At 42.2% G+C, this 25649-nt stretch overlaps 1 long non-coding RNA gene across 2 annotated transcripts in view; it reads right to left on the bottom strand.

Moving 5' to 3' along the window:
- LOC128453892 (uncharacterized) overlaps positions 1–23755 on the bottom strand; it is a 43499-nt gene extending 19744 nt beyond the window's left edge. The window contains exons 1-2 of one of the 2 annotated variants that reach the window (XR_008341559.1): positions 23454–23755; positions 13665–13718 (exon numbers count right to left, since the gene is read on the bottom strand). This is a non-coding gene — a long non-coding RNA (uncharacterized LOC128453892). The remainder of the gene's footprint in view (positions 1–13664; positions 13719–23453) is intronic. The other variant, XR_008341558.1, reaches the window with a different exon arrangement.
- Between the last annotated feature and the right edge of the window lie 1894 nt (positions 23756–25649).

Below are 25649 nucleotides of genomic sequence, written 5' to 3'. Positions count from 1 at the left end.
AACGTGCCGTCCTTATGTGAAAGACTGCAAACCTCCCACGGCCTGGGACAAGACAACCACAAGTGGGAGAGGACACAGACGCACAAACACAAACACACACTCACATATATTCACACGCGACACACACATGGGTGTAAAAAAAACCCCTGTAATTTCTGTCAATATCTACGTTTGAAAAAAACATATTCAACAAGTTATCTTCCATTTCTGCAAGAAGATAAGAGCTAGTAAAACAACGCAAGACAAAAATACAGTTTGAAGTTAATTTACATTTGACGCTGGATGATTTTATTTCACTCGCAATAAAGAAAATCTAATTTTAAAGATGTGATTACTGACAAATTGACCCTGATGATGGGCTGAAGATGTTTTATCTTATTTCTGAGGAAACATTTGAATTTACTTTTGAAAGCTAAAAATTGAGAGCTTCTCTCAGGTGCTGGTACGTTTCTCTCTTGTTTGAATTGTTGGATAATTCATGTGATCTGCTGTTTTCACACAGTTTGTGAATAAGACCCACTCATCATGCAGACGCACTGATGACTTTCCTGTGGTTCTCATATCACAGGGCTCATGAGGTAAGAGGCGCGGCTCAGTTCTCACTCGGCAGCCCAAACATTTCAATTTACTGTACTTTCCTACAGTGGTGAACCACAATGTAACTGAGAACAAACACAAAAACCTGACAACAAACGGATGAATATGTGCGTTTCAGAGAAGAGCTCCGCATTAACCCCCCCCCACCCCCCCCCCCCCCCCCCCCAGAGTCAAAGAGCCTCTCAGCTGTTGACCGTCGCCCTGTGTCCTGACGCTGCCGCGGTGAAAGACGTGTCAACAGTGTCGGATAACGCTTCACAGCTACACAACTACACAACATACAGTGAGAGAACACAACTACAGATGGACTCTGAAATCTAAAAGTTTGCTGTGCATCAGAAACCGAACAGTGTAATTGTCAGAAAACATCGATTCAGGCAAAGTAGAGGGAAACAACATCAGGAGCTAAAACTGTGTTCTATACACACGAGTGTAGTGATGTACTGTATGTGTGTAGCATATACAGTGTGTAATGACAACAAGGGGATTCAGGTCTGTTACAGCTCGTCATGGGGGGGGGGGGGGGGGGGGGGGGGGGGCTTTAGTCGTATAACTAGTGCAGTGTTGTGCAAAACAAACAAGGTGATGACAAATGACCGAACTTAGGGAAACTACACAACCTTTTTGTGTTACTTTAAAAGAAGTACTTTGTGTTTTTCCATGTGATGAGGATGTCATTTATCTGTTATCAGTGTCTCAGTTGTCACGTTATGTGGCTTTGTGTCATTGTCCTAACCAGGGTGGCAGAAAACACAACGCCAAAAAATAACACACAACAACAAATGAGGATACACTATGAAAAAATCAAGAAAACACAATGAGTTTTGGATGTTTTGTGATTTGTTCTTGTGCTTTGTAAAATGTCGTCTTGTAGTTTCATTTGTCGTCATATTTATTTGTTTGCCGTTTTGTGATTTGTAGTTGCGTGACTTTTCAAAATGGGCACTCTAACTGTCGGCCCTGCACTGTGACAGACTCACTTCCTGACAAACAGACATGATGGTGACCCGGTGCCCCGACCGGCCTCAAGCCTTTTCCATGCATGAAGCTTCCCGGTTTGAAAAGATAACAAAGCCTCAGTGACTGTTAATCTGTGCTCAGACATTTCTTAATAAAAACCTTTCACTCACTGTCCCTGTGAGATCTGACACTGAAGCTTCGAGACCAATTCACTGTTACAGCTCAACCTCTTGTCCATAAAAGGTCAGAATCTGTAGATTTAAAGTAGATTTAGAAACATGTTGACTTCTATAACGATCTGATGCTTGACCCCAAAGCAGCTCTGACTAAACTCTGAGTAATTCTTTTTTTCTCAAAGGCCACAGACTCTTCTCCACCCAGCCCTCATTTGAAATGTAAACAGGAGAACAGTGGTGGCTTTGTGGTTTAGTCCTGCATCATCCACAAAAGACCAATTATCCAGTCTGCCCTCTCACAGCCTGTCTTTAATAAATCAAAGATGGTTAAAAAGAAATATGGTACTAAAGTGGAACCGAAATAAACCCTCCTCAAGCTGCCGATGTTAGTCAGCGCTCGGGTCGGTCCTCCTCCAGCCAGCTGGCAGCGGCCTCGGCAATTCAAAGTGAACGCAGAGATAAATCAAGATGGCAGCTCCGACTGAATTAAGCCTCATGTTATTTGCTCTGCCGCAGCGAATGGACCAGTTGTGTCTCACGCTGCCGTCTGCCTGGTCCTCAGAGTCCCTGAGGACAAACAGCAGCTGGAGACGCTGCGTTGAAAGAGAGCGGGTCGAGACCCAAGTGGACGGCAGGAAGACATGTGGGACAGAACTCAGGACGACGTGTGGGACAGAACTCAGGAAGACATGTGGGACAGAACTCAGGACGACATGTGGGACAGAACTCGGGACGACATGTGGGACAGAACTCAGGACGACATGTGGGACAGAACTCAGGACGACACGTGGGACAGAACTCAGGACGACACGTGGGACAGAACTCAGGACGACACGTGGGACAGAACTCAGGACGACACGTGGGACAGAACTCAGGACGACGTGTGGGACAGAACTCAGGAAGACATGTGGGACAGAACTCAGGACGACATGTGGGACAGAACTCAGGACGACATGTGGGACAGAACTCAGGACGACACGTGGGACAGAACTCAGGACGACGTGTGGGACAGAACTCAGGACGACATGTGGGACAGAACTCAGGACACGTTGTGTGGCAACGCAGCAAAACACCGAACGTCACTGAGGATTATTTGCATCGAGTTTATCTGCTTCTCTCTGCACAGCAGTTTGAACACAGCCGAGTTCCCAGCAGAGCAGTGTGTGAAGTGGAGAGTTGAACACAAGCACATTAAGAAAACATCAATCTGACAACTCATGTGTCTATTTAGCGTGTTTGTGTATCTGGTCGTGTTGTGTGTGTTGCCAAATTGACGAGGTTGTTCCGCTCTGAGCTTCAGGGCCACCGTAGTTTCTCAATCGTTTCTGTTTCTGTTGTCAGACAATGAAACAAGGAGGAAATAGTCACAGAAAAAACGTGGTTCTTCAAAACTTTATGTTACCCAGCAGCCACAACTGAAAAACTGATTTATGTATTTATATTTATATAAGTGACATCATCAAAAATCCAAGGTTTCACACAAAGAGAACTAGAGAAAGTCCGTTCACGTCTTTGTCGGCTCTCACATGGAGAAGTGAGGCAGCAGAGGAAGAGACACTGGGGACCTCGTGCCACCGAAGGTAGAAGTACAGTTTGTCCACAAAGAGACAACGAGCTGGAACAATGGACAACAATAGAGCTCATGAGACAATTTAGGTTTATATTGATCAGAAACTTTCAAGGTAAAGTATCTCTGCATCCTGTGGAACTATAAACACCACCTAAAGCATAAATAGAGCAAAATGAAAAATATCATCATATAGTGTATTAATGTATTAATGTTTTTAATCAATAAGATATGAAACACTATCTACAGCTCAAAGATGAATGAATAATCTGTCATTTAACGTGTTAATATTGTCGTACTGAAATTATATTATAACAATAAGAAGAAGTGAGCATTAGAGTTTGTACAGTTTGTGCAGGCTGCATGCATCACCTCTCATATTAATATACACAGCATCAAACCCACACACAGACCAACTCCACCTCCACTGCAGCTTAAAAACACATTTCTTACAGAGATATTATCATAGATTCTAAATCTAGTAATTATGGTTTTGTCATAGAGATTCAGAGCAAAGTAGTTTACAGCAAAAATAACTTTAACCCGGATTGTGACTTCTGATAAATGAGTGATCTCTGTTTTAATTTAACTCTTCTAATCTTCTCTTCCTCAGAATCGGTGAACATGACAGAAAATGATGTGAAAGTCCAGTTCAGGATGAAAAGTCAGAGTTCTGCTTTAGTGACGCGGCGTCCGATCAGATAAGAAGCTGTGAGCTCGTAAAACCTGCGCTCGAACACATGACCTCTCCACCTCGACCGAGCCGATTGTTCCCTCACACGACACGGGTGACATGTGACATGTGACAGGGAGGGGGGGGGGGGGGAATCCATCACAAGTGTTTCATAAACAAACAGGTGACGAGCGGCCAGGTACTGAGCGTGTTCCAGGAATCTGAAAACACCTCAAAACCAAAACATATTTACTCAGATTCTTTTTTATCTCGTCAACTTTCTGAAAAGCTGAACCGAGAAGAGGTTTTGTGGCTTTTAGGTGAATCTTTACTATTCAGGGAGGCGTGTTCGACAGGAGACAAGAGTGTGGCTGACATTTAACGTGTGTGTGTCTGTGTGTGTGTGGGTGTTTGTGTGCCATCTGTGGTACCAAACAAAGCCCACACACTTTAAGTCTCATCACTGGAATCATCTGTCTCTCTCTCCTCAGTGATGAAGCAGCGGGCGCTGGTTCCTCATCACCTGACGACGACACTTATGAACAGATTATTGTGGAGCGAATTAATTATCACAAAATGTTTCCATCACAGAAGAATATGAATGATATTTTTAAAGCAGGATTCACTGGTTTATTTGGTGTTTAAATAACTGAACTAATATGTTTCTGTATGTGAGTCCAGGTTTACTCATGTATCTCCACGGTCTATGTTTATATTATTCTTCCAACTTGTATCGTAGAAGAATTCCACCAACTTCGGCATGTGGTCATAAAAAAATGATTCTATAAAGCTGGATTTTAAAAGGAGATCCAGTCTTAAAATAAAAAACCGAAACAAAAGATGTAATTTTTTTGACATTTTACACCAATTTCAGAAAACTTAATAGAAATAACAACACATCAGTCTTTGGATCTCAACTGACAAACAGAACTGAACAGATGTGATTTATTTGATGTATTTACTGGTGATTGTGACTAGTTTAATGAAAACTTGTAAAAGTAGCTCACAAGCTAACCCACTAGCAAACAGCACAGGAGCAGCTAACTGCAGGTTTACTAGCCAATAAAGATAAAGACTCTTAAATACACTTTAAAAACATGCAGATTATCCACTTTCCACTAAAATACATCAACACAATTGTGTCAGGGTGTCCTCCGCACACAACCGAGTGAACAGAGCACAGAGATCGACCTGCATACACACTCTGCATGTTTTCAGCCCCGTGCACAGTCACAGGCTGATGTTTACAGCTGTGTGCAGGATTCAAATGAGACTCTCTCTTGATGTCAACGTTCAAAGGTCGCGCTCGTGGGCTCTAAAGGCCACGCTAGCAACACGTGGGACATCAGGAGCTGCTGAGGAGCTGCAGCGAGGCGGTTACTACACTGACTGGCAGAAAATCACTCCGCTGCTCCTGCACTGTTCACGGATGCAAAGATATGCATCAGTGTCTCTCCGCTGAAGGAAAACAGCCGGGAGTTCTTTGCATGTGCAGGAGGTTCCACCCTGAGCTCAGATTTCTCCTCTGCTCTTGGGAATTGTTTCTTCTGCACTAAGTGATTAATTATTAATGAATAATCACTGATGAAAACCAAGTCTTCATGTGTCGTGAATAAATATAAGAGAACCAAACACAAGGTCTCCGTGTGTCTCCTGTCATGTTTAATAATAAATAATAATCAGTAGTTTTATAAGTAGCTGCTGACACTGTACTTCTTATGGTAATGTTTATAGTAATTATAGTAGCTTCCATAACAATGGTAGCTGTAGCAGTAGTAGTATTTGTAGTAGTAGTTGTAAACGTAGTAATAGAAATGTATTGATAACAAGTAGTAGCAGTTATATTATTACCAGACGTACAGAAGCATCGGTTTCAGTGATGGTTATTAGTAATAGCTGTGGTCGTGCAGCTGCAGAAGCAGAAATACCAATATCACCAGCATCAATACTTCCACTGAGTCAGATTCATACTAATACCTCAGATACATTTCACATTTTACTAACTTCTTTGAAATGTGCTTCAAAAAAACGCTTCAGATTTCAAAACACTGGATATTAAAGACCGAAATCACAGCACAACAGGTTAAACACACACACACACACACACACACAAACACACCACACACACACACACACACACACACACACACACACACACACACACACACACACACCACAAATACACACAGAGCAGGTTTACACCGTCTGTCAACATCCCAGTTCGCCAGATATGGAAAAACACCAGTGACACATTGTACGTTTGGTGTGTTTGTGTGTTGGTGGGTGGATGTGTGTGTCTGTGTGTGTCTGTGTGTGTCTGTGTGTGTGTGTGTGGGGGTGTGCCAGGGCGACTTTACTGTTAAGAATCTCTCATGTGTTTCACGGAGGGAGCTTCGCCTGGTTTCCTCTTGAAGCTTCACTGTGATATGAACTGTAAATCTATTGACTTGAATTATTAATTTTGTTTGAATATCCGTTCATGTGCAGATATCACGCTCTGCATTTCCATTATAACAACCAGTGGGACAGAGCTTAAATATGATGGTTACACAACGCTCTCTCTCCTCTCTCTCCTCTCTCTCCTCTCTCTCCTTTCCCGTCCTCCCTCTCTCTCTCTCTCTCTCCTCCTCTCTCTCTCTCTCTCTTCTCTTCCCCATGGGACACCCTCAGGTGTGTTTGTAATGTTAAAGTTATTTATTCAACATCATCTCACATGGAGGCCTTACATAACCCGCTGCTCGCCAACGCATCAAACATCCACTTTTCTCTCTCTCACACACACACACACAAACACACACACACACACACACACATACACACACACACATACATTCGTTTCAGTGCCAAAAAACACTCCTCTACTGTTTTGGCCCAAACTCATTAAAATGATCTAACTCTTTGTTTTTCCCCAGAAAATGCCTCGTGCATTTTTCTTCTGGGGAAATATCTGAATGACTGTTGGATGCTTGTATTCAAACAATGAAAATACACAAAAGGTCAATATTTCCAGTATAGTCCAGGTTAATGCACAGTAGTTTTTTGCTGGTGACACTGGGATTATACCTGAGATTAAGTTCTGTACTTTTGAACAAGTTGTGTAACATGCATCTGTAATCTGGTCGATATGGGCTGAAGGCATTTAGCTGCTGCCCGGGCTCACCTGTGAATTGTGCAATGGTGGAAAACAACAGGATTTTGTCTGTGATTCTTGTGTCAGTTGCTGCGTCAACAGCAGCAAAGTGCAAAGATACGTTTGATTTTTGAAGAATCGTTTTAAATTGTGTCCCTGTAGAGAAACATGACTCAGATGCATAGAAATTTATCTAACGCTACTTCTCTAATCTATTTTATCCCCAGTTGTGAAAAAATAAAAATACACAGTCAATTTTTTAATTAGGTATATAAACATATTTCTGATCATCAGTTTCCCTGAATAGAAAGTTTGATATGTTTAAATCAAGTAGACTTTAAAGTTTTGATCTGTTTTTGTTCTCTTGCAGAAACTTAAGAGTGAAATTAAAAGACGAAGATTTCACTCAATAACACAATAACACACCATTTTCAGTCTGTTGTGTTTTTGTAGTTGTCGTAGTTCTGCTTTATTTGTCCACCTCACACTTGTGTGTTGTCTGTTTTTCGCAGTGAAAGCAGCAGTTTGCTGAGCCTGGTGTTGTATCCACGGAGGGAAACACAAGTCCAGCTCCCGCGTGAAACACCGAACGTGACAATTCAACCTTCAGTTTGTCCAATATCCACGTTGTGCTGAGTTAGAGTGAGAGAGACGACACGACCGCAGGTGACTCAGAAACACACAAACACACTCACAGCAGAACAAAGAGGTGAAACTTTACAAATTCAAAGTTCAAAGGAAATCTTAATTCAAACAGTCAATTTGATGTTGGAGCTCGTTTACATGTTTTGTGGGTTTTAGAGATATTTTTGATCCATATCACTGTCGGCAGATATGACTCATATATTGAATAACAGGCTTCAGTCTGACCCTCTTCTCTCTTGAGTCTTTCAATTCAAACGTAAACATTTATATCATATTCATTTACAAGAAAGGTGTTAAATTAATAAAGTTTGACTTAAAAAAACAAAAGGATCAATGTGTCAGTGTAATGTCCTTAAAAATATAAATAAATTGTTGATAATGAAGGGTCATGAATTTAAATATTATAATACACTTATTTTCAACCACAGATTTCATGATTTAGTCATTTAAAAAGTGACAGTATGATTTTATATTTAGAGAACAGAGATCCTAAATATAACAAGTTTCATTTTTCCATATATCGTGGTGTATGTGTGTAGGTGTATGTGTGTCTGTGTGTGTTTGTGATTGCAAGTGATCACTCTGTTTTCATCTCTCTGTTTTGTCGAGCTTTGACATTTTGATGATCTGATATTTAATCTGCTCACATCGTACCACAAAAGGTCATCATGTCTCGTAATCACAGTTTGGTGGGAAATTAACCGTTTTTAATATCTGTAGTATCTTTATTTCAGTTTTGATCGTAAACAGAAGCATCGACAGGTCGTTGCCGTTTGTTTTGAACAGTCTGCGATTAAAATAAAGTTCCACCGAGGTCAATGAGCAGTCGGGAAAAAACATTATTTAAATTGTAAAGAAACAGCGCCATAATAAAAACCTTAATAAATAGATTAATGACGCAAAAAATAAGTTTCAAACTATAACCATCGAAGGAGTGAAACTCAAGAAACTTGAAATTGACAAAAAGGTTAAAAAACCATGAGTCAGATTATTTATTTTTAGCTGTAGCCGCGTTTGGTGTTTATTTTTTATAAATGTGATAATGTGATCAGATGTAATTCAAGTGGAAAACTTCATAAAGAGAAACATCTCGAGATCATTATAGTCACTAAATCACCACTGAACAACAATATAATAATAACTTTAGTTTACTGTCGTTTCCTGGAGCTGCAGAAGTTTTAAAACGATCAACTTTATATTCTGCATGAAGATATGAGGAAATGTTCTGCTGTATTTTTATAAAATCTTTCGAAGTAGAAACTTGCATCGACTTTTTTTACTTTTTTAAAAAGATGAACAGCAAAGTTTGAGTTTATGTTTCATTCTGACTCGCTGCGAAATACAGATTCAATTAATGACGCACTTTTTTCTGAACACATGTTAGTCAATGTGAATCAACATTTGATTTGATTTATTTAGTTATGGACGAAGATATTATATTTTTTAATAAGCTCATGTGGAAAGATTTTTTTTTTCGTTTCGGTAAAAATCCCATTTGACCTGTTATAAAATAAAAAGAACAAAGTGATAAAACGACGCGTGTTTTCTGCACAGGAACAGATTTCAAAACAAAACCTCATTGTTTAAAAAAAAGCAAATAATGTAAATACGAATGACTTATTTTTTATAATAGAGAAAAGAAAAAGAAAAGAAGATTATTATTGAGAGTCAGGAAGAACTCAGCCTAACAATTCAGTTATTAATCACAGATTAGATCTATTATAAAAACAGAAAAATGAATTTGACATGTACCACATCAGCATTATGTCATTTTAAAGTCATATTCGTGTTATTTTTTGATGGTTATTCGGATGAGAAGTGAGTTTTCTTTTGTCCGACGGCCGCTGCGCAAAACTGCGGAGATAATAAACCTCCACTAACCCGGAGCTGGAGCTCGTGATGTCAAACAGTAAAACACAGACTGGTTCTTAATTCTGATAATTTTATATCGAATTATTACAGAAAATAACGTTTAGGAAGAAAAGAAACGTATGAAAAGTCAAAGTATCTTCGATGCAGAGACATTAGAGATTTTAACAAAGGAAAAACACTGAGGGAGGCCCAGGCTGCTTCCTGTGGGCTGGAGTCGCCCTCTAGTGGAGAACTATATCAAAAACACACACACACACACACACACGTCACACTTACACACACACTCACACAAACACGGTGTCATCATGACTCTGTGGCCTGGTTTCAGTTTGTGAACAAAGAGAGCTGCTCCCATCCGCCCAGGTAAACACTCCACACATGACAAGATGAATTTAACACTGCTTTGACACACACACATACACACACACACGCACACACACACCAAACACCTACACGCACACAAGCACAGAAAGACACACACCTGAGAAGCAGGTGAACACCCAGCAACACAACACTGACCTTAGGCAGAGGGAGGAAGGGACGAGTTTCCACAACAAGAACTCAAACATCTGATATGATAATAAAGTTCACGATCACGAGTCAGTTGATTGAACCGAATATTAAATTAACCAGCAACATGTAAACAAACCTTATGGTGAAAAAATATGTTATTCACTCTGAGCACTATTGAGTTTTGGTGCGTTTTACTTCTCTTTAAATTTTAATCCTGTTCCTTGTTTCATGGATTAGTGAAAAAAACTCCACAGATACAAAGTCGTGCTAAAACCTATTAAATTTCTTTATGTCTACGCTCCACTTCCGAACACATGGTGTGATCAGCTGAGTTTCACAACATCACAGAGCTTGAGAGGAAGCTGGAGACTTTGGGAGGTCATTAGAAAATGGATCAGGTGTCTTTAAAACACAGGGGAGGAGACCTGGACTCGTCCTGAAGTTTAATACTGAGGCAGGAAATGTCTCCTGTAGTTGTAGTCGGCTGTAAAACATCAAATATACAAGAGATCACACTAATGTTAAGTTTAAAGAAGAAACCCTGAATGACACCACAGAGGGTTCATCTCCTAATTTAATAAACTGCTGCAAGGTTAATGTTAAGTGACGTGAATACACAACAGTCATGGGATCTTCCTCACACACTAAAGTCTCTATTTTGTAACTTTGCAAATTGTGTCAGCAGTGTTGAGCAGAATAAAACGTGTATCATTGTCCATAAGAGTAACAACACGTTTTTAAATTTCTCATTATGACGTTTATGTACCTTGTGTTTTAGTTCCAATACAACTAATACTGTTTATAACATGTAATTAATCTGAATCTTCTTTTGCTGATTAATCTGCAGATTATAATAAACATTTTAAAGTTATAGATCTTTGCATTTGCTCTGATGTGTGGAGACGAACGAGCTCCAAGGGATTGAATGAAAACATGACACAACTGGTGTTTTCAGCGTGTCACAACTTTAAAACAGTAACACAAACACCGTGAATCACTGTGAACGGGATCAATGCCGCTCAGCACCACTAGAGGTCGACAGCCCCCTCGAGATTTGATTCAGAAACTAATCACCAGAAGCAGGAAAAGGTGGTCGTTGGACGTCACGTGGTCAGAAGAGGAAGAAGAAGGAGAATAGAACCGAACAAGTTCTAAGACTCTAAGTTCAAAGTGTCAGTTAGAGAAGGTTCCACCATCAAAGGCGACCGAGCAACCGACTCTACCGGAGGAATATGAGCTTCTGAAAACGCCTCTGTCATTCGTGACTTTTCTTAAAACATCTGAGTAATGAGCAGAGAGGTGTTTGTGGCCGACTCATTTACTGTATCAGAGCGTAATTCAAGATGACACACACACACACACACACACACACACACACACACACACACACACACGGTAACTAGTGACCTACTACGGTTTCCACCTTAACAGGATATTCAGCTTTGACGTGTATTGATCTCGATCCTGACACATGACTCAAAGTGTTGGTGTCATTTAGGGACACACACACACACACATACACACACACACACACACATTCACTAAACACACACTGCAGTGAAATATTCATGTGAGTCTTTAATGTTTAATTTAACAACCCTGATATGAGCTCAAATGAGATTCTTGTGTAATGTCCCCAAGGCCGTTGTGTGATCTAAAACCAAGTTGTGTGACGAACGACATGTGACCGACTCGAGAATTTCTACAACAAGGAGTTAAAATAAAAAACGTCATGGTTTCAGATACAGACAAACCAAAACCTGCTTGATTCAGAGCAGTACTTACACACACACACATACCTATGCCAGCGTCATGCCGCCCCCCCCCCCCCTGTTTACGGTAAATGTGTGTTTTTGTCATGCGTGGGCCTGGATGAAGTGATGCAGATAGTTTTGGTTTCAGGTCCGGAGCCGTGCACCTCCACCACCGAGAGAGAGAGAGCAGTGCAGCGTGGGTAGGCGTGGGAGGGCTGGGGCTGAGATGACTCAGCTATCTGTTGCCAGGTAGAGAAGCACCACCGCCCCCCCACCCCACCCCCCCATACGTTAGAAACACTGAGTCGAATGGAGCCGTCATTCAAACTGTACGATCTGTGCATGACGCATTTATTAGCAGGTTTCTTTTCCCAGAGAATGTGTCTACATAATAAATGAAGTTGTGTTGGTTTTTGTAATCTTAGTTAGTTTTGTCATCACACTGATGTTTGCTCAGGTGTTTGGTTTCAATTCGTTATTCGATGCTACGAAAAACGCGGTGAAACGTCACGATTGGCCGCTGAGACTGGCTCCTGATTGGTCGAGCGTGTGTATCGATGGGACCTAGCGTCCACAGGCGCCGTCCCATCGATAGCTACCGCTCAGACTCGGGCTCCAAAGGCACAAGATGGCAGCGTTTGTATCCGGGATATTTCCACTTCATCTATGGAGAGTGGACTCGTCGTCCATCTTTAATTGCTGCTCTATGTTTCAGATACACAATCAAGTGTTTTCAGCTCTTGCACAACCAACAACTGACTAGAGGGCCACACATACACAAGTATATCCCGTTCATTTCAAATTTTTTGCCAGCGAGGAGCCAAATAAAACAGTGGCTTCCTGCGGCGAGGCCCAACTCGGTGAACTCTGACCCACGATATTCACTTCACATTTGCGTATGTGTCCGTGCCCTGGAGTTCGAGATGAGCCGATACAGACGTTATGAGTTGAGCGAGACGCAATAGATCTAGAGATACAAGAAGAAACAGAATGTGGAGTTGAAATACGTTTGTTTCATGTGTTGAAGCCTCTGCACTGTAACAAATTACCTCATGTTCCAAGCGATGATTTACCAAAATATGTCTTGCATCTCTGAGACGACATTTAAAAAAGAACCACACGACAGCATGAAAGCTCTGCATCAGTCATCCCACTCACAACCTCTGTGCTTGTCTCGGTCACATTCTGATACAACAAGCTGCTCTCAGATCTGATAGAATATGTGTGAGACTCCTTCTAAACATCACTTACAAACTCCCCACAGATCTTCAATCACCTGGTTCCCTCTGAAGCTGAAAGGTCTCCACTTCCACTTCAGCCCCTGGGAGGCGCGGTCGCTGCGTCACGTTAGCACACGGCTGCGTTTGGAGAATTTCGCCGAGAGCCAATTATGGAGCGTTCACCGCAACGTGAGCAACATCTTCTATTTTTAACTCACGGCTGCAGAAGGCAAAGCTGTGTTCTGCGTGTTCTGCTTCTTATTCAAGAGAGAGAGTTCAACGTTTCGATGTAATAATAAAAAGATTTAACTCATCACACAACAAACTTGATCATTTCCATCTAGTTCTTGAATCCTTTCTGCTTTTCAGCCCCTGATCCCTCCAGTTTGTGTTACCAAGCATTTTAAAGCACAAATGCTCATCTGACAAAACAACGCAACAATCCTCGACCAGCCCGAACATCAAAATCTGAGAGAAGATAGTTTCCCCATAGAGCTGCGTTAATTTATCAGCTTGATAAAAACCAACCAGAGGTTAAAACAGCTTGTTTCACTCACCAGTCTGTTTGTCAGTCCTCATCCTCCTCTTCATCAGAAGGTCTCCTCTGAAAACTATGAAAGACAAAGAGAGAAAAGAGGAGAGAGGGAATGTTTTAATCACCTTGAAGGAGACCAGCTTATCTTCCCACACACATTTCTGAGAGTCATACTCAGATAACACACACACACACACACACACACACAGATACCTCCGAAGGTCAGGAGCGGAGGAAAGAAGGAAAAGAAGAGGGGGAAAGGAGAAAGAGAGAATGAAGGGACAGAAAATAAAGAGCCAGAATAGGAGAGAGGAATGAATAGAATGTAGAAAGAAAAGCAGATGACAGAGGGAGGAGAGAGCAGAGAGAGAGAAAATGAAAAGCACGAGCTTGGCTGAGTCATTGGTTACCACCACTTCCTCTGTGTGTGTGTGTGTGTTTCTCTGTGAGTGTGTATGTGTGTGTGTGTGTGTGTGTGTGTGTGTGTGTGCGCAACATGAGAGCCTGAGAAGCGGACCCATGATCTGACCTTACAGCTTTTGTCATGAGAAAACGACAAAACATTCAGAAATAAACAGCGTTTCCCTTTTCCCAGAATTCCCGGGGGCCCGGTAACTAAACTTCTGTGCATGAAGGGGACGTGACACAGATTCCTCCGCTCCACACTCGAACTGGACACCACTGGAAAGATGGAGCTATGGGAGCCTCCCTCACTGGGCCAGTCCATCGATTTGTGAACAATTCTTACGGCGTCTGATTATTAGTTTGATGGGAATTAACTGGTGCTCTGTGCAGATCTATCCGGAGGAAGTCATGGGAACTGGGAGCTGACTTCATAAATACACACATCCTCCCCTCCAGTTCCCACACACACACACACACTTAGACACACACACACACACCAGATTTTACCGTTGTTCTGCATTATTACTAATGAACAGGATATGACTGTTACTGCTGACCTGCAGATAATAAAATATTTAATTTGAATAAACTGTTTTAAATTAGATTTCTTCCTCTTATGTTCATTTACAACAAACGTTCATTTGCCTTCAGAGCGGAGGAGACTCATTAGAGGCTGATTCCAAGTCAGAGTGGAAACCCACCGTGACATCACCCGTCGGTTGGTGAGCTGCCATTTTAGAGTTTGGCATTTTGTCCAGAGTCATCTTGAGTGTGAGTTACCATATTTGGATGGTGCCCACCCACCCTTTACCGGTACAAGCTGTCAATCACACACACACACACACACACACACACACACACACACACACACACAAACACACATAGAGAGCTCTCACTGTGGGAGGATTGTGGGAGATTGAGTTTACGGATGAGTCAAGGAGAAGCACTGCAGGCGATATCAGAATGAATCAAACAGTCGTCTATCTTTAGTGTGTGTGTGTGTGTGTGTGTGTGTGTGTGTGTGTGTGTGTGTGTGTGTGGAAATTAAACCTTCAACCCACTCACAGTCGTTGCTATGGACTCAGAGCCTATAGACAACTTAATACCACTAAGTGCTGGTAAAACATGTCGAAAAAGATGTTCTACATGTATTTGACCTTTCAAGTTTTCTGTACGCCCCTTTTTCCACTGGTCAGAAACATCCATTAACACCCACTCGCATATGGCTTTTATCTGCAGTGGAAATAAAATCAAATGACTCGGCAGCAGAAAGAAGTTTTAATCGGCTCCGATCGGAAGAGATGGACGTGAGACCGCAGGGGGGGGGGGGGAGCCTCAGTTCTTTGTGCACGTCCCGTCTCCTCCACCCAGGCGCCGTCCCACCGCCCTTTTCCAGATGTGAACACGTCTGACCCGAACAATCCACCCCCCCCCCCCCCCAGCTGCTTCGAGTACAGTACACATGAACTGTGAAGAGTCCGGGCACTTTCAGGAGCTCACGACTGAAAACGTCTCGAATGTGTTAAAGTTGAGGATGAAATTCATAAATGGATCTTTGAGAAGAAGTTTGAAGAGTAAAGTCGTGTGTTGCTGAATCGGTGGCGTCACAGAAAAGAGAAGAAACTGAGAAACTTCATATCTAATTTTGCCTACTTAACTACTTAAACTAAAGGACACAACAAACTTCAGCCCTGCCAATAAATAATGTTCCTTTTTAAACACTGATATAAAACAGATTTAAATGTCTCATGAGGATCTAAAAAGAACAGAGCTGATCTCTCCACAGAAACACTGAGTCTTCCAAAGCACGGACTAGAGTTTTCCTTCTTTAAATGCTATATAATTCCTTCTCATACCAGGTGATTATTCATGGCTGGTTGGTCGTCTGGCTGCAGGGAGCCGGTCGTCTGCCTGTGTTACTGTGGCTGGATTGATTTTGTGTCACATTATCACAACACATGGCAGCAAACACAGTTCTCCAGTCGTCTGAAGAACTGTATCTGCCCCGGAGGCGGCAGCTCGGTCCATTTTTATGACTTTGATACCTCGTTAACTTTTTGACTTTCACGCTGAGCCGACAATAAACATGGAGTCAGCAGCTGCTCTAGGTTTCATATGAGCCGGGGACCGCGTACTGATTGAAGACTGTGAATAAAGATGGACGACACATCTCCACATTTTGTTGGAACCAGATCAAAGGGGCAGATCCAGGAGGTTTTACACTTCCTTTGACATTGTGAGATTTGGGCTTTTTGAAATATTTAGTTGGTTTCTCTGGGAATAATTCAGGGATCTTGATGGAAAGTGTCAGACGTGTTTAGGGGACTGATTTCTATGAGTGTGTCGTCAGATTAGTTTATTAGACTGAGTCACTGCTGGACCCTCAGCGGAGACAAAACCATCCAACCTGAGGCATCGAGCCCGGTGGTCTCACTACCTCTACCACATTACCTCTCATCTCTGTCTCACACACTCTCCCACCGGACCACACACACAACCCTGGCACAACACACAAAACCCCCCCAAAAAGCACAGACTCCTGGTGCAGACGCTCCCACACAGGCACAGGATAATCAGAAACACAATGGGGTCTCAGTCCACCCCCTGGAAACTAATGGTGTTTAGACTCACGAGGAGGTGACTCAGATCCTCAGCTGCCTCTGAGTCACGACCCAGACTGAGGCTGGACGCTCCCAGACTGGAGGAGGAGGAGGAGGAGGAGGAGGAGGAGGAGGAGGAGGAGGAGGAGGAAACAACGTTTTTAGGGGGGAAGATGGGGGAGAGATGAGAGATGAGAGACGAGAGGGGTGAGACGGGGAATCATTTTACAGGCTCGGACCGAGGATAATAAACACCACTTGTTAAATATGCTTGAGGCAATGAGGAGTTTTTGTTGAGACTTGTCATGTGTGAGGGTGTAACTTGTTTGTGTTGCCAGTGACCGCTGATCCACTTTGTAGATTTGCGTTTCCTGTGTTTGGTGTTTTAGAGTTTTCACATTACACTTATCTGTGTTTGGACGTGAGAATAACATTTCTGGATCTGCCCCCTGATCCAGATCCACACTAAAATATAATGTGTTGTTTCCTGACCCACATCCTTCCACCAAGCTCTGTGGTAATCTATTCACTAATGGAGATGAAAGCAGGTCCTCCTTGATTGACATAAAAGTTAAATGTACATCTACAACGTAAGTAGCAGTGGAGTAAACAGTGAAATACAATATTTCCCTCTGAAATTGTGTTTAGTTGAAGTATTAAGTATCAAAAAATGGAAATACTCTAGTAAAGTACATTTAAGTTACAGTTACTTCCCACAAACAATTATTAGCAGGATAGAAAAGTATCTCAAATGATTGTTCATGAGCAAATGTATTTAATTATAAGATGAAAAGTCTTTTTGATAGTTTGAGAACGTCTGTTATTGGACATTAACTGATACGAACAGGAAGTAATGTGGTTACATTATAGTTATAAATAGAAGAGTTATTCTCTGCATAGATCTAAACTATATTCAAGACAAGTAATATCGTGACTTGTTGAAGTCAAGATAATAAGAAGCTGAAGGTTTAAGGACGGTTAGCTTCTCCACTGGAAACACTGGGAAACTTTAACAGCAGCTCAATCAATATTCACTATGAGGGTACAGACACACACACACACAGACACACAATTATCCTAATGCACTGCCACAGCTGTCTTCACTGTGCTGATCCGCTGTGTGAACCAAACCCCGGCTGCTTCTCACTGTTCTCCTCCATTGTTGCCTGTAAGTATGTCAATCAATTCCTCCAGCTGACTCCCCCAATCAACCAATCAATACCTCACATTCCCCAGGGGGGCGGGGTTTCAGATGTGGTATTTTCCTCACTGTGGAAATGACAGAGGTTGGAGGGATCCACAGAAGCTGGTGGACCAGGAGGGTTCAGACACAACGAGCTGTTATTCTGATGACGAGGAAGACGCTGCCCTCTCATGGCAACAGCCCGACCACACACCGCAGGCTCCAGGGTCTGCGATGGATACTTAAAGGTTCAGTGTGTAGAATGTAGTGACATCTAGTGGTGAGGCTGCATATTGCAGCTGAATACCCCTCAACTCACCCTCCATAAGGAGGACCTGCTTCCTGATGTTAATATAAAGTATTTAAATATAAAGGTGTCCATTCTATGGTAAAGAAAACAACCATTTGTACAATTTAATTGAAACACACTGATGAAAACATCACTATGATTATTTTATAATCAATTCCTACCAATAGATCCCGTTCAGCTAAATGGTGGAATCTTCTTTTGTGTATAAATATAAGATGCAGTTTCTTATACACACTCACATCTTCACATCTGCTGTATAAGTAAATATATTCAGTCACGTACAATACACATGTGCTAGTATATATATATATATATATATATATATATATATATATATATAGAAACTGTAAATTACCTTCTGCAGGTAAAATCAATGAGACAAGGGAAATTTAACAAACAACAGATTGTATGTTAAAATAAATTAAGAGATAGATTAGAGATGGAGAACTATAAAAAACAATAAAAGGTTCTGCAGCTTTCAACGTGGAACAGCAGGTGGAGGCAGAACGGTTCTGTTTGTGGATACATGAGGAGCAGAATGTACGATGCTAACGTTTTCTTCATTGATGAATATTTTGATTGTTCTCTTTAATTTTTTATATAATAATTATATCAATTATTTTACTTTCACATGAGACTAAGATTAAGCAGATTCTCTCGATTTAGATCCTGGAACTAAGTCCTAATGACCATTTCTGGTTGTCATGTATGTGCCTGTCCACTAAGTGGCGATAGAAGCCTGTACATAGCACATGGTGGTGCCTGTGGCCCCACATCCACAGTCACATGTTGAGCTCTAAATATTGCACAGAACCAAACCATGTATAGAATTAGAGTCGGGTGAGTATAAGGATTTTATTTCCTACTTTTAAATTCAAACCTAACACGTGAATGATAACGGTCAGAAACTCAGATCACTTCATTGCTCACCTCTGTGACTAATATAACAGTATATCAACACTCATAATACAGTATTTCACTTCTGCTTTTGATAATAAATCAATCAAGTGGTGCAAAACCACAAGATTCATAAAAGCGTGTGTATTGGTGGTGTTCAGTGCAGAGCCCTGTGGCTCCGTCCTCTCGCTGTGCGATCACAGGAAGCTGCTGTAGCGCGAGCTCGTCTAAATGAAAAGCAGATATGTAAAGGCGCGTTAGTTTTAACAACATTTGTTTGCATGCAAAGATAAGCATCTTAGCATATGAACGCATGGCAACCTTTTTTTTCTGAACAGAGTTTCAGACTCCACCATCACCACTTCCTCTGCTGTGAAGCCACTGGGTTCAGAGCTTTACTGGAAACCAGTTGCTCTGACTAAAAACTGCACAGGAGTCTTGTACGGTGCACGAGCGGCAGCCGTTACGTTACCAATAACCTGCAGAGTGTGAGAGACAGTTAACCCCTTGGTGGCATCTATGCACATCCTCCCCAGCCACCCATCTACACCCTGAGGCAGGGTCTTACTGAAAAACCAGTAGCGTCAACTGTAAACCAGTGTGGTCACCCAATACAAGCTGCACACTAAAAAAAAAAAACATTTGTGGGTTAGGGTGTGAGTGAACTCTGATTGCGGCGATTATGACAAGAAACAGAGCGAATTCTTAGAAGAGGATTTGTTCCAAAGTTCAGGTGCATGTGACCAAATAGAATAAAAAGTCACCGTAGTTAAACCAGGCGGGATGAACGCAAAGTTGTGTAGCGTCACTCTGCAGACCGTTTAGAAAAAGCTGTACTCAAATAAAAAGCACACTAGTAGTATTGTCTCAAAGGCAGTTCTATGTAGTTTGTTTCACACTGATGTATGTTCTTGTGTCAAAGTTTCCAGTAACTTAGGTTTTAATTTAGTTCTATGACTCTATAAAAGAAAAAGAGTGGATGAATGGGATCTTGCTCAATCTGTCGGTCACTACTGTGAAGACACACAAATGCACAAGATGGCAAATCTCTTTCTGGTAGTTTAAAGAAGAGGAGACATGTCGTCCATCTTTATTTACAGTCTATGGGAACACAACTGTTGTGTCTCTAAGAGTTTTAACCCTTTTCCCCTCCTGTCGGGATGATATTCAACATTTCATCATCAGCTCATTCAATTTAAAGGCACAAGCAAATCAGATGCAGAGTCTTCAGAGCTCCTCATGCTTGTTAAGCTCTGTGTGAGGTCCTCTAACAGCTTGTCTCTGAGACAGAGGGTTCAGCAGAGACAGTGTGTCCAGTGAGTTTCCTCTTCCTGGTTTGAAAACACTCTATCTGACCTCGTCTGAGTGTCTCAGGTTGAATCCCCTCGGAACGCAGTGACCACGAGAGCAAAGGAATATGCAACATGAGTTTGTATGAAGTCTAATTGTTCTCTACTCGGAATCGGACACTAGCCCGCGTCTCGAAGTTTGTGTGCAGTCGATGAAGTTGAACTTTAAATGAACTTCACACATTTGACTTTCTCTGCAGCCTCTCCATGGCAACACCGCTCTCGTGTTGGTTGTCCTCTAATTTGCCTGAGCACAGAAAACAAAGCAGCCTATTATCAGCCTGGTTCCTGCTGCATCACCCTGCGCACCGACACAACACACAACTCACAACACACAACACACAACTCACAACACACAACACACAACTCACAACACACAACTCACAACACACAACCTACACAGCTAAATATCACAAAGATACCATGGAAACTACAATTACTAAGTGGTAAATTAATTCCTGCCGGGCTTCTGGTTCTATAGAGCAGACAGAGCCACAGATATGAGTCCAAGTTTTATTTCAATTTATAAAATGTAGAAAAGGGTTAGGGTTAGGGTTAGGTTTTAAATGGGGCTGATCTACATTAACAAACTCTGCACCTCAAATTGTTTAACCACAAACATTGATGGTTTCATCACCTCCACCAACGATGCTGCTCTTGCACACGTCCCTTTGCTTGTTGGTTTATTTGTGGGCGAGATTACGCAAATGTTACTCAATGGATTACAGATTATGATCCACCATTTTTTTTAACGTTGCATTTTTTTAAACATTCTTTAACATCGTGAAATGGGGTCATTTTTTGATATCTTTCAACATTCAGGCACATTTAAAGAGCGGATTTCTATGAGTGTGAGAAATTCAGTGGAGCTTGACGGTTGTGCGTCGGAGGGGCAGGTCTCTGAAACTGTACTTCACACGTAATCTCTCATCTGGTTCCTGCTCCACACAGAACGTGAGATCAGTTCAGATCAGCTCCTTTTCCTTCTGATAAGCATCACACGTACGCTGCGATGCAACGTGATAAAAGTGACGAGAGGAAGCTGCAGCTGAGGTCACCAGGAAGCAGAATGAGGAAACGACACATGCACACACACACATGCACACACACACACACACACACACACACACACACACACACACACACACACACACACACACACACACAAACAAACGGCAAAAAATACATGAGCTCAAAGAAGAAGCCTCTTTGAAAATAAAGGTTGTAAAAATACAACATGCAAACTCACTCCCTCCAAATGTATCTCTCTCTCTCTCTCTCTCTCTCTCTCTCTCTCTCTCTCTCTCTCTCTCTCTCTCTCTCTCTCTCTCTCTCTCTCTCTCTCTCTCTCTCTCTCTCTCTCTCTCTCTCTCTCTCTCTCTCTCTCTCTCTCTCTCTCTCTCTCTCTCTCTCTCTCCCACACACAAGCATACACCCACACTCGTTCTCTTTTCCTCCCTCACACACAATCACTCAAGTTTCTGCACTTATTCGGGTCGACAGCTCTCTGCCTTTCAGGCTCCAGCCACATGAATGGAGAAAACAGGGACAGGGAAACCCCAAGTCACTCATTCTGAAACATTTAAACACACACACACACACTCACAGACACACACTCACACGCTGAGTATTTATTTAACTCCTTAGAGGTCAAGTGTGTAGCAGTTAGGATTTTATTTATGGGCAGAATTGTAATATAATATTCATAATAATGTTTTAATTTGTGCATATTCACCTGGAACGAGCCTCTTTGTGTTTTTGTTACCTCAGAAGGGGGGGGGGGGGGGGTCCTCTAGTTTCTGCCATATTGCACAGCCATTTTTCAGCTGTAGCTCAGACTGGACAACCCAAACAGTGGCTCTAGAAAAAGCTCTCCACTATTTCACGTTACCTTCAGGGCACAGTGGAAGGGTGGGGGGGAGGTGGGGTGTTAAACCTTTAGGTTCTCCATTGGAGAAGACATTTTTTAGACAATTGAAAAGTCTGCACAAAGTTGTGTTGTTTCTACTTTCTCCTGTCGCAACGGAGGTGTACCCGTGGCCAACGGATCAACTATGTCAAGAGAAAACAATCATGTACAAACAAGAGTGAACACAAACAACCCTGGAGGGCATTAAAAACCAGTTTGACAACAGAGAAAAATAACTCAAGGTCAAACCTCCAGGTTCTCATCAGTGAATAAGCTAAAAAAAAACATCAGCTTATCAATGAGAGCAGATGAAGACAGAGAGAAAACCTAGAAAGAAGAACCTAACGACTCTTTTCTATATATTCGGCTGAAACCATCCTTTTTCCAAATGTCTACAATGAACCGAAATATGGAAAATTAAAAACATCTGCAACTCAGGAGCGGAGGAAGATAGTGTGATGCAACCAAAAGCACCAGAACCTCTACTTAACATCACAACATCTAACTTTAGCCTGGTGTGACTCAAACTCAACCCTCAGCTCCATGTGTCTGGTTTGTCCTCGTGTGTTTTCTGTCCTAACTCTGGAACCTGCTCTAAACTTCAGGTATTCACGTGACGCCCACCACATTCTTCTCAGAGGCTTTTTCCATCCAGGAGGTGACGCCCACTAACACATACTTCAGAGACAGAGAAAGATGATCCACAGGAATGTTTTCTGCAGATGATGATTATGATGATGATGATGTGGGTGCGGGTGCATGCTCCTCTGTGGTGCGCGCGTGGCTGAGAGCGCACAGCAGGAGGTGGACAGCTGAGCCATCGTGTCACAGATAAAACTGTCTCTGGTCGAGTCATTCATTTTTCATTTTAAAAGATACACAAGGAAGAGGAAGGTCGCGCTACTATCTCTGACTGACACCGCTCACTTCCGTCTCTCTCTGCGCAAACCGCCCATTACGCACGAGCCTGTGCGCGGCCCCTACACGTCTCCAAACTTTATTTGAACTTTTTTAAGTATTCAACATTTTCTACTCGGTCCAAAAAAAAGTTTTAAAATGTATTCAGTGTTATTTTTTCTTTTGTTAATCAAAGTTACAACCCTGGTTCCAGAATGTGGCACCAAGTGTTTAAAGTGGTGAGAGAAGAAGAAGACTTACCCCCTCATCGTCACTGGCGCTCAACACGTCCTGTCTTTCACTTTTCTTTTTTCAAAACTCAGTAAAGTTGGCTGAGACGCGCATGTGCACGGATTGTTCACCTGACAGCTCTCTCTCTATCTCTCTCTCCCTCGCTCTCTCTTTCACTTTCAAACGTGTCGCCGCCGTGCGTAATAAAAGCCATCCCGACGCACTGGGAGCCATGTGCGCTCCTCCTCTGCCCCTCTCTGAACTTTCTTCACTCCTGCACCGGGCGGGCTCTCCTCTGCTGCTCCTCCATTCATAGTGAGGAGGCTGCGAGACTCGCACCCTGATACATTTTTCGTAGATTTCGGTCACACCCACCAGCCCTTCCCTCTGTGCTGCACCATGAATGGACTACTGTCTGTCATCACTGTAGAACTAGATCTCTCTCTCACGCACACACACAGGGACATATTGTAAAGTGCACTCACAAAGGCTGAAGGTACACACACCTGTCACTGACCTTTAGGAACAATGGGTCTCAGTGGGTAGGTTCACTGTGTGTGGGCAGCCTGTGGAGTGAAACACACTCACACGCTGAAGCAATGGGAACTAAGTGGAAATAACAAATGTACAAAAAGTGTCTGGAAAACAGTTTTTAAAGGTTAATATTTCCAAAGAAGAACTTCACCCACCTACAGACCTTCTGCTTTCACCGGGTTGGTCATTTTCTTTCCAACTGAGACTCACACCAGTGGGAAAAAAAAACGAATAACCTGGGTTTGAACATGCCAGGGTCTTTCTGTACGGAGTTGCCCCCCCCCCTGGGTCTCCAGGTACTTTCCTTCCAGAGTCCAACTGCAGTTTAGGGTTAAGTGGAGACTGGAAAGTGCTGGTGGGTGAGACTGGAGATGGTTGTTTGTAAAGTCTGAGAAAGAACCTTGAGTTTGAAAAGTCCCTTTGGGAAATAAACCCCTTCACATGAGCCTTTAGTTCCGTGCCTTGGTAATAGAGAAATGCAATATGCTGAAGGCCCCCCATGACCTTAATGGACAGTACATAGATAATTGATGGATATCGCAAGATCTTAAACCACACACAACAATAAAAATGTAAAATACAACACAATAAAGCCCTGAACTTATTTTCAGTGTAGTTTTTAAAATGTCATTGTGGGTGTGTGTGTTCAGAGGATAACAGAGGCCTCTTCTCTCACGGTTTCATTTACTCATCCTGACTCTCACAGTTTATTCATCCTCCTCAACAAATGAATACAGAAGATATACATTTGTTTAAAGTATATAAAAAAAAAACATTCATACCATAATATGAAAAACTATTCAAATGAAAGGAGCATGATCATCTTGATAAAGAGGATTTCTGTCTTCCCTCTTCCTCTCGTGCCGTTGTTAATTGTTAATAGAGGAGATTCTGCAGATGTGTTAAAACTCATAGATAAAGACTGAGGGACGTTCAGAGCGTTTTCACAATGCACACATGGGGAAGTAAAAGCAGAAGTTGCAGCAGAAGCAGGGTTCACTTCCCTGCAGCTGGTTTCGTTCAGCTCTCGATGCCTTGCTCAAAAGAAGCCACAGTCTTTTTATAGAGGGTAACTAGTGTCTCTCTCCGCGCTCTGCATGCGAGGACGTCCCCGGCGTCCCTCAGTTACAGCTCATGTCTCAGTGTGATGGATACTGTGTGTTTGATGAGTCATGAACTGATATGAACCCTGGTTTGGAATTTGATTAAATGCTACTTGAGGAAATATCCTGTGAAGATTTACATAATTTTCTCACCAAGCACAAATTGTGTGGAGACATGTGATCTGACTCAACCGCTGCTTGTAGGTTTGACCCTGTGTGGAGAAGTGGACGTTAGAGGAGGGGGAAGTACAGATGTGCTGTCGTGCCAGGGCCCCCGCCCACGACAGATGTTTCAAAAGGTTTGCCCTCACGATTTCCCTTTATGTCATCGAATGATCAGGGCCCACCAGGGGGCGCAAAACAAAGACTCCAAAAATCTGCGATAAGATGTAAAATTAGGACGAAATGAAGAAACTAAATATCAGAAAATGACGACAAAGTGACAGAACAGCCCCAGAGACAAAAAGAGAAGGAGTCAAAATAACAAGAAAGACACAAAAACAACAATTAACAGACCCAAAATTATCGAAGATCAAAAAAGAGACTCATAATAACGGGGTTAGGGTTAGACACAAAAAAAAGACAAACA

This window comes from Pleuronectes platessa, chromosome 12, assembly GCF_947347685.1.
Source record: "Pleuronectes platessa chromosome 12, fPlePla1.1, whole genome shotgun sequence".
Classification (NCBI taxonomy): domain Eukaryota; kingdom Metazoa; phylum Chordata; class Actinopteri; order Pleuronectiformes; family Pleuronectidae; genus Pleuronectes; species Pleuronectes platessa.
Note: the sequence above shows the minus strand (reverse complement) of the source record. Positions and strands in the feature narration are given on the sequence as shown.